This window comes from Saccopteryx leptura, chromosome 2 (assembly GCF_036850995.1).
Source record: "Saccopteryx leptura isolate mSacLep1 chromosome 2, mSacLep1_pri_phased_curated, whole genome shotgun sequence".
NCBI classification, from domain to species: Eukaryota; Metazoa; Chordata; class Mammalia; order Chiroptera; family Emballonuridae; genus Saccopteryx; species Saccopteryx leptura.
The window spans coordinates 328,164,220-328,174,694 of NC_089504.1; the positions used below are offsets into that span (position 1 = coordinate 328,164,220).

A 10,475-nucleotide genomic window follows, 5' to 3' on the forward strand; every position below is an offset into this window, starting at 1 on the left:
ATCTGGGGAGAGTTAAAAGGAAGAGGATTGAGGGGACCCAGCAGCTTTGAGTAAAACCAGAGTCTTGCATACCTTTTATTGATGACATTCAACTTACACAGCAGGATACGTCTTCTGTGTACATAAACTACTACTGAAAATTAGAAAAAGGGCTGTTTACGTCCACAGAAGTAACAGAATCATACTCAAGTTTACAAAGAGACACAGTAACCTGTGTACCTACAACTAGCAGTTTGTGAAATTGCACTGGTTAATAGAAAAAAATCTTTATGAACATAGTACAATATGTCACAAATTTTACCAATTAAGCAAATAGCTCAAATTTATAAATGTCCGTGAGTTTCTGAGATTCCTCTTAGTGTAGACAGGCTTTCACCTAAGCAGTACCCCCTCAGAAGAGAAGTTTATTTATTCATTTTTTTTTTTAGAGAGGAGAGGGAGAGACAGAGAGAAAGAGAGAGAGAGAGAGAGGAGAGAGAGGAGAGACAGAGAGAGAGAAGGGGGGGAGGAGCTGGAAGCATCAACTCCCATATGTGCCTTGACCAGGCAAGCCCAGGGTTTCAAACTGGCGACCTCAGCATTTTCAGGTTGACGCTTTATCCACTGCGCCACCACAGGTCAGGCCCAGAAGAGAAGTTTAAATGTTCCTCCTCTTTCAGTACATCATCATACTCTTGGAAAGGAAACAATTCAACTTTCCTACCATTCTTACTCATTTTCATGAATTTTATATTAGTGTCATAGTGTTTAGGCTACAGTGGGTACTTCAAAAGATCCAATGAATTGAATTTCTAGATTCCAAAATATTTATGGTGTTATACAATAAGCTTTCTGGCAGAAAGCTTTGACTCTGGTTGAAAACATTTTCTGGATCCAACATCAAGGAGTTCAGACCAGCTGCCAATGAAGCCAGAGTGTTCCCTTGTAGTCATATTACAGTTAAATTTTTTTTAACCAAATTAAAATTTCTCAGTGAATAGGACCAGGTCTCCTTTCTTTTCTATAAAGTCTATAGCACCTGCTAAAGTGTTATGGGCATGAGTACCATTTGGTGGGTGAGAGCTGGAAAAAGATTTTTCTTTCTGCCTCAAAGAAAACACCTCCAGTAACATAATTTACAGAATCATTACAAATTATGTTAAATGATATCCAGACTGATATTTAAAATGTTGACTTATTCTCCATGACATATTTAAAATGCATTTCTATTTTAAACATTGGCATGCAGTAGCAGATAAATAACTCACAAAGAGAAGTGATCTTTAAAATACTGAACTCCATACAATGCAATTTGTCCTGAGAGAGAAGTAAAAAAAGTTACAGCCTAAGATATTTGGGAAAAGGGCTATATGCATTCTAAAATATTTATAAAAATTATGTACAATTTTTAGCCATTGATTTTTACTTCACCATGATGCTCTAAATCACCTCAATGGAGATACAGGTCTTTCCACTTGAATAACTGATAAAATATTAATATAAGGTTTACCAATCCTTCTAATAAGATAAAAGGAATTATTTACATTTAAAATGATGTAACTTTTGTAAAACTAGCAGTTAATTCTACTAGGTCATACAAATTTGGCTTCATTGACTGATCAGAAACAAGGGAAAATACATATAGGTCCAAAACAACTCATGTACAAGGAAAATATGCTGTTACAATTTCTCCTTAATAACTAGTTATTTTCCCCTTAGGTGGTAGATGAAGTTAGTGGAAGGTCAACTTTAATGGTGTAGAACGGGAGCGTGCTTATTTGGATTGTTTCCAAACATAGTGACTTACAGAGTGAGTTTTTAAAATCAATTGTAAAGTTAGCGATGTTTAAGAAATTGCTTCCAGGAATTACTATGAGTTGTCAGTTTTATCAGACAGGCAGGCATGAGATGGCAATCCAACTTTCCGACAGGTTACCTAAAGAGGTTAAGGTTTAAAAATATTGTATCTTAATACTTCCAGACCAAGGTTTCTTTTCCTTTTTTATTTATTGATTTGAGAGAGAGAGAGGAAGGGAAGAGAGAGAGAGAGAGAGAGAGAGGGAGGAACAATGATCTATTTCTCTGTTCTATATGTGCCCTGACTGGGAATCGAACCAGTAATGTTTATGGTTGGATGACACTGTTATCAACTGAGCTATCCAGCCAGGGTGGGTCAAGGTATCTTATTTACAAGGGTTAATGTAAAAAACAAAAACAGAACAAAACAGAAGATACTGCATATCCAAAAGTTAGTGATATGGAATAACTAAAATATACAGACTAAAACACAGGGAAGGTGAACAGTTTGTCAGGAGAGGGTTAATTTGTTAAAATAACCGAACAATAAAAAAATTAATATAGCAACTATCGAATAGAGATAAAATGATGAGAGCAGGAGTGAACTGTCTGGCCTAGTCCCAGATCCTGGGAAAAGCCATTTACTTTGAGTACCATCTGCTTGTTTGGAAGGTTATCTTCTCTGGATAACTTTAATTTGTGGTCTCCCTCAGGCTGCACTGGTCTATCAGGTGAATGAGATTCTCGTGTGGGAGCCTTTCTCAATGAAAAATATTAATTTGTAAATAATTAACTTTTAGCTTTGCAACTCAGGGATTAGCTAATAATACCTAGTATGGTTCCTATCAGTGAGGCTAGAGGGACTCCTTGTGGAAATACTGTTTTGATGAACCATATCTCCAGATTGTAAGCCATGATCTTTGATATTTTTGTCTCCTAAAAGTGCATTGTGGAAAGATTGTTCCAAGGTTGCATTAATTTCAAAAGATTTTCTAAGTTCTTCGCAGTCAGTTAGAAGGTCTCTTTAATCAGACAGTTTTGCATTCCCTGATCAGGTCTCATTGGTTTTCCAGTAATTATTTTAAAAGGAGACAATCAATATTTATCAAAAGGAAATGAACTTCAGTATGAGCAATACCAAAAAAAAAAAAAAAAAAAAAAAAGCTTTAGGCCAAGGCACATTAAAAGATGCAACAAGCCCTGGCCTGATAGCTGAGTTAGTTAGAGCATCATCCTGAAGTGCGAGGTTGACAGTTCAGTCACCAGTCAGGGCACATACAGGAACAGATAGATATTCCTGTTTCTTTCCCTCTTCCTCTCTCGCTAAAATCAATCAATAAAAATAAATAATTAAAAAAAAAGATGCAACAAGTTTCACCAACTGAAGTTTAACTGTCTCATCAGTTTTTTCTATAAGCCAGAGAACTGGGGATGAAAGTGTTCTAGAAATGCTACAATATCAGCCAAGTTCCACCTACCTGCTGTAGAATCTGTCCAGTAAAACGGGCTCCCTGATCATTATAGGGCTCTGTGAGGATTTTCCGAGCAGGAAAAATTCTTTCTAGAAATACTATGGTAAGTGTTGTGACTGTACCCCTTCAACATAAAAATGCTTGAGAATTCATATGAAACATCATTAATACATTTTTATTGTAGGGGGGTGGCATGGGATACAATTGGATTAAAATGCACTTTCCAAATATCCGATAAGCCCAGTTAATTTTATTTCCAGCTTTTGTAAAGAGAGATTTTCTTATTTAAGTTATACATTTAATTATCCATTTAAGGACTTCAGAACAATTATAAAAGTTAAATGGTGAGAAGCAAGAGTTAGCTGTCTAAATGTTATGAAAGTTTGCTTTACCTAAGCAATCAAAGACCAGATGATGCAGAGCACAGAAAATAATTTTGAAAACTTTTACATTCCCTTTATGATTTCCTAGTAAGAACATACCAATAGTGTAGAAAAACTTTTGTTTTTTCAACAGAGAAATAAACCTGAAATACCAATTTTGTGCTAAAGAAACCCTTCTAGCTTTGGAGCCAGATGGCCAAGCTAAGATTGAATCAGATTTACTTAAGTTAATTTAGTTATCAAAGGAAATGAACTTCAGTATAAGCCAGGGGTCCCCAAACTATGGCCCGCGGGCCACATGTGGCCCTCTGAGGCCATTTATCTGGCCCCCACTGCACTTCTGGAAGGGGCACCTCTTTCATTGGTGGTCAGTGAGAGGAGCATAGTTCCCGGCCACATGCGGCCCTCTGAGGCCATTTATCCGGCCCCCACTGCACTTCTGGAAGGGGCACCTCTTTCATTGGTGGTCAGTGAGAGGAGCATAGTTCCCATTGAAATACTGGTCAGTTTGTTGATTTAAATTTACTTGTTCTTTATTTTAAATGTTATATTTGTTCCCGTTTTGTTTTTTTACTTTAAAATAAGATATGTGCAGTGTGCATAGGGATTTGTTCATAGTTTTTTTTATAGTCCGGCCCTCCAATGGTCTGAGGGACAGTGAACTGGCTCCCTGTGTAAAAAGTTTGAGGACCCCTGGTATAAGCAATACCAAAAAAAAAAGCTTTAGGCCAAGGCACATTAAAAGATGCAACAAGACCTGTGGTGGCGCAGTGGATAAAGCGTCGACCTGGAAATGCTGAGGTCGCTGGTTCAAAACCCTGGGCTTGCCTGGTCAAGGCACATATGGGAGTTGATGCTTCCAGCTCCTCCCCCCTGTCTCTCTCTCTCCCTCTCTCTCTCCTCTCTAAAATGAATAAATAAATAAAAAAAAATTAAAAAAAAAAAGATGCAACAAGCCCTGGCCTGATAGCTCAGTTAGTTAGAGCATCATCCTGAAGTGCGGAGGTTGACAGTTCATTTCCTTTTGATTGAAATTTTTTTCTGGCCCTGGCTGGTTGGCTCAGTGGTAGAGTGTTGGCCTGGCGTGCAGAAGTCCCGGGTTCGATTCCAGGTCAGGGCACACAGGAGAGGCGCCCATTTGCTTCTCCACCCCTACCCCTCTCCTTCCTCTCTGTCTCTCTCTTCTCCTCCCGCAGCCGAGGCTCCATTGGAGCAAAAAGATGGCCTGGGTGCTGGGGATGGCTCCTTGGCCTCTGCCCCAGGCGCTAGAGTGGCTCTGGTCGCGGCAGAGCAACGCCCCGGAGGGGCAGAGCATTGCCCCCTGGTGGGTGTGCTGGATGGATCCAGGTTGGGCGCATGGAGTCTGTCTGATTGCGTCCCCGTTTCCAGCTTCAGAAAGACACACACACACACACACACACACACACACACACACACACACACACACACACACATACACACACACACACACACAAAGTAGATTCAAAGTGAAAGGTTGGAAAAGAATTCTCCATGCAAATAATATCCAAAGAGAAGCAGGTATAGCCATTCTCATATCTGACAATGGTGACTTCAAGTCAACAAAGGTAACTGATAGATAAAATGGCTACTCAGCCACTGTCTTTTTTTGTGTGTGTGACAGATACAGAGAGAGGGATAGACAGGGACAGACAGACAGGAAGGGAGAGAGAGGAGAAGCATCAGTTCTCCATTGTGGCATCTTAGTTGTTCGTTGATTGCTTTCTCATATATGCCTCAACTGGGGGGAGGGGTGCTACAGCAGAGCAAGTGACCAAGCCAGCAACCTTGGGCTCAACCTGGTGAACCTTGCTCAAACCAGATGAGCCTGTGCTCAAGCTGGCGACCTTGAGGTTTTGAACCTGGGTTCTCTGCTTCCCAGTCCGATGCTCTATCTACTGTGCCATGCTTGGTCAGGCAGCCACCATCTTAAGAACAATGCAGGCCTGAAGTAGGAAAAAGGACTTTTCAACTAAGTAATCTGTCTCAGACCTCCCTTGCAGCTGAATATTGATAAGAGATGATTGGATTAGGGTGCAGACAATTTTCAGGAACTGTGGCACCACTCCCAACCCCAAACAGAAGCTATCTTGTAGCCACATTTGCCCAAGGTCCTTTGACCAATCCATATAACCCCAGCCCCAGCCCTCCCTCAGGGCTGACACCCTTTGCTGTTCTCAGCCCGCCAGCACCCAGGCATTTTTAAAATAAATTTTCCTTTCAGAACACACTAGCCTTGTGTTTCTGGTTTGGCCCATAGTTTCTGCCTTTCATTCTGGTGCCGAAACCTGGGAAGATGGACATTTCATAATAATAAAGGGGACATTGTCTCAAGAAGACATAACACTTCTTAATACAGTTGTCTCTCACCATATTGCGGTTCACTTTTCACAGTCTCACTGTATTGCAGATTTTTAAATTGTATGTATCTAATTTTGTATCGCGGATTTTTCGCTATATCATGGGATTTTGTGGTATATAGGTATTTTTATATATTTACTATTTTAATTATTTTTGTGGTAAAATACGCATTTTCTAGCCTAAAAAAATGAAAATATAAAAATATTAATTAGCCTGACCAGGTGGTGGCGCAATGGATAGAGCGTCGGACTGGGATGCAGAGGACCCAGGTTGAAGACCCAAGGATGCCAGCTTGAGCGCGGGCTCATCTGGTTTGAGCAAAAAGCTCACCAGCTTGGACCCAAGGTCGCTGGCTTGAGCAAGGGGTTACTTGGTCTGCTGAAGGCCCGCGGTCAAGGCACATATGAGAAAGCAATCAATGAACAACTAAGGTGTCGCAATGAAAATCTGATGATTGATGCTTCTCATCTCTCTGTTCCTGTCTGTCTGTACCTATCCATCCCTCTCTCTGACTCTCTCTCTTTAAAAAAACAATTAAATAATAATAATAATAATTAAAATATATTAAAAGAATATAAAATTGAAATAAAACACTACTGGTGAGTGCTCCTATTGAGTGTAGAAAGTGTTTAAGAGCATAGGAAGTGTTTATAGAAGTGTGGGAAAGGTTAATAACAGTGTGGTAAAGGTTTATAACAGTGTGGGGAGGGTTTATAAAGCCTTAAATATATATATATATAAATAATAAAATAAATATAAGGTTAACAACCAGTTCACCAAACTCAACAAAAAATTAGGTATCAGTTCTGCTGAACCGGTGAGAACTGGCTGAATCCCACCACTGCTTAAATCACACTACTCAGGTAGGTAGCTAGTATAAATCCATTCAGTTTGTGGCAACCACACTCGAAGGTGGATAATGTCGGGGGAATAAGTCTCATGTTGGCACATCAGCATAAAACCGATGAATATTTTACTGAGATCCTCCCCTAAGATCTCCTTTAAACTCCTAGCCTTTAAAAACCTCAAGATGAAGGACCAAGCACATGCTCTCCCTCCTGGGAGCATGCCTGCATCTTTCGCTTCCTCCTTTTTTCCCCCTCCCTCTGCTACCTTTCCTCTTCTTCTGACAAGCGACAAGCGTGCATCTAGACTTTAAGGGTCCTCATGAAACTGGCAGGGGAGCAGTGGGCAGCAGCAAGCGCCCCAGGCTAACCTGTCTCTGAGGCCCTCCTTTCTCAAACTTTACAGGGTAGGCTGATTTCTTTCCCAAGGCAGCCCCGCCTAGGCTCTCCTGTTGCTTTTTCTATTCTAGGGCCTTCCCTGTTTCACTGTCCCCAGCTTTAATAGACTTACTCTCAAAATCACCTGGAATTGAGTTGTGAAATTTTGCCAGGAGTTGAATCCAAACTCTGCCACTTAGTTTCTGTAACAATTTAGGGACATCACTTAACATTCTTCTGCCTCATTTATTTGTGTGTGTATGTGTGTGTAAAATGAGGAGGATAGTAGTACCTGTCATTACAGAGTTTGTGATGGTTAATTTTTCTGTGTCAACTTGACTGGGCCACGGTGCCCAGATATTAAGTCAAACATTACTCTGGATGTTTCTGTGAGGATCTTTTTGAATGAGATTAGCAGTTAGATAAGTAACATTTCTATTGTTAAATCAGATTGCCCTCCAGGATATGTTCAGTCTCATCTAGCCAGTTGAAAGCCTGAATAGAACAAAAGACTGATGTTTCTGAACAAGAGGGAATTCTGCCAGTGGACAGCTGCACCCACTACTTTCTGGTTCTTCTGCCTGCCAGCTCCCCTGTGGGTTTGGGAGTGTCAGCCTCCATAATCACGTGAGCCTACTCCTTCAAAAAAATCTCTCTCTCTCTCTCTCTCTCTCTCTCTCACACACACACACACACACACGCACACACACACACACACACACACACACTCGTGCACATGTGCGCTGCTCCCCCCAGCTATAGTAGACTGCAGGAGGTGGGTGTGAAACCTATATCCTTCCTGCTGGTGCTTCTGAGTGTCAGCCGATAGTCTCTCTGATGCTCTGAGCACTCCCCAGGTGCTGTACAGACCTCATGGGTTCCCGGGAGTGCACTGTCTAGAAGTGGGATCCAACAAGACCCTCCTTCCCCAACAAGCCTCTTAGGTGCCGTCTAGTCTGAGCCTGGATCCCCACTTTAACAGGACAGCCTCCAGTCACTGCCCAGAGGAAGGTCTGAATGGGTTTCCATGGTGAAGGGGTCAGGAGACAGGCAGCAGTCAGAGGGCACTGTGTCTACTCACCTGACTCCAAGGCTGTGTCTGTCCCAGCTCAGGTCACAGCCCACTCAGGCCCATCTGCTCCCAGGTCCGCAGGGCCAGGTGCCAGGTCCGCTGCTCTCTGTATTGAGCCACCAGGTGTGAGGCCACCTCCCTACTATACAACTTTTATGACTGAAGAGTTCACAACAGGAAGGAGCTCGCAGAGATCTTTATCGGGCAGCTGCAACCGAAACTCCTTCATTTTTTTCCTTTTTTTCTTTTTTTTTAGGGAGAAAGAGAGACAGAGAGGGAGAGAGAGACAGAGAGATAGAAGGGGGAGGAGCTGGAAGCATCAACTCCCATACGTGCCTTGACCAGGCAAGCCCAGGGTTTCGAACCGGCGACCTCAGCATTTCCAGGTCGACGCTTTATCCACTGCGCCACCACAGGTCAGGCCGAAACTCCTTCAGCTGCTACTTCTCCATTAACTCTGAGTTTCAGGCTAGCTGCTGCTGGACTCTACTGGCTGTCTCTGCTCCACTGACCATGTCTGCTCCATGTCATCTTAGTCCTGGTTTAGTGGTTCACTGGGGAGAGGCTGGGTTGTGTGGGGCATCTGGCAGGCATAGAATAGAGGCCATCCTTGTCCCCTACCATCTCCCAAAGCAAGACTCCCACTGGGGTCATTATCTTCACCTGGTGTAATGCTGGTGGCCAAGGCCAGGCAGGTTCACATTGGATTCAGGCAGATGGTAGAAAAACTGCAAAGCTGAAAAGGGTTGGGCCATTCCATTTAATAAAGTCTCTTAATTGGTGGACAAGCACACAGGCAGGGGAAAACTTCTTCTCCAGCACACAAAAAGCAAGAATGGCACCTCACAGTGGCAGGCAGGGAATGCCATCCACCATCCACAATTCTCAGTCTCTAATCTCTCGCGAGTGCAGCACCTGCTTCTGCCATGTGCTCATGTACCAATCAAGCAAAGGGCCTGCAGCCAGTAAATAGCGAGCAAGCCTAACACAGCTGCCCCACACCTGGTAAACTCTTCAGCTCTCGGAACCCATTTTTGTAATCCCCAGGGCTGCGCATAGATGATGTTGGGAGGAGGGCAGTGAAGGGGAGAGGCAGGGAAAGGCACAGGAAGGAGGAGTCCAGAGGAGCTGGGAAAGGTCAGGTTACTGCGGTGCTGGGTCTGGGTTGGGGGCAGTCAGGAGAGTGAAGGGGCAGGGATGGGAGGATGGAATGGGAGGGACCCTCCTGTTCTCAGCTCCTCAGTCTTCCCTCCCCTGGAACCTGAAGTCCCTGAACCAAGCCTTGAGCTTCCATGCTGACAGGCTGGGGTGAGGGGTGAGACAGAACACAGGGTGGGCTGTCAGAGCTCAGGACTGAGGTCAGAGCCACCCACTCCTAGGTCTGTTCAGATCTCTCCTGGCCTTGGGACAGCAGCTAGGAAGAATGGCCTCACCCGGCCAGAGTAGAAAGAGAAGTCATCTGGGGTATGGCCATGGGAGGCGGCCATAGTAGGGGAGGGTCTGGGACAGGCCTGCAGAGTATGTACTTAGAGCAAGATATCCAGACAGGCCACACTTACAGGCAGGCCAGGGGCATGGGGTTCGGTAGGGTGCTGCACTGGATGCGGACTTATGTAACATGGAGGCTCACACAGCTTCACATGGCTCCGCGCTAACCCATCTCCCAGAGCATGCGCGCAGAGCCAGGGCGCGCACTCTTCAGGCTGTTGGGGTGGGGGCAGACCCAGCTCTAAGGATGAGTGAGCCCTGAAGGCTGCCGGGGCAGCGACTTACTGAGGCACTACTGCAGGGTCCAGGAGACCTTCCCCCATTTTCTCACCGTTTCCTGGGCTTCTGAGCCCCATTGTATTTCTGTCATGCTACAGGGGATACCGGGGTGTGTGTTCTGGCCCAGTTTCTGTCTGCTTTGTGGGCAGCTCAGAACTCAACTAGTAAACATGAGGCTACATAGATAGTAAAGAAGCTAGGAAAATTCTTTGGCCAGTAGAATGAGGAAACTGAGCCAGATAGCTGAACCATCTGGCCAAGCAATTTACAGCCAGATACAGAAGTTCTCCTTAGAGATAACACATGGGCCACAGCTGTATGTCAGCTCCAGGCCCAGAAAAGCAGCAAAACAAGGTAGACGATGCCAGGACCAGCTAAAATTACTAAGGACCCCCTGTCCTGG

The 10,475-nt window shown here is 43.9% G+C and overlaps 1 protein-coding gene across 2 annotated transcripts in view; it reads right to left on the reverse strand.

The window, feature by feature from the left end:
• Positions 1-8,450, reverse strand: part of NLRP1 (NLR family pyrin domain containing 1) — a 43,444-nt gene extending 34,994 nt beyond the window's left edge. Inside the window, exon 1 of one of the 2 annotated variants that reach the window (XM_066363361.1) lies at positions 8,315-8,450. The gene's annotated coding sequence lies outside the window, so the exon portion shown is untranslated. The remainder of the gene's footprint in view (positions 1-8,314) is intronic. The other variant, XM_066363362.1, reaches the window with a different exon arrangement.
• Between the last annotated feature and the right edge of the window lie 2,025 nt (positions 8,451-10,475).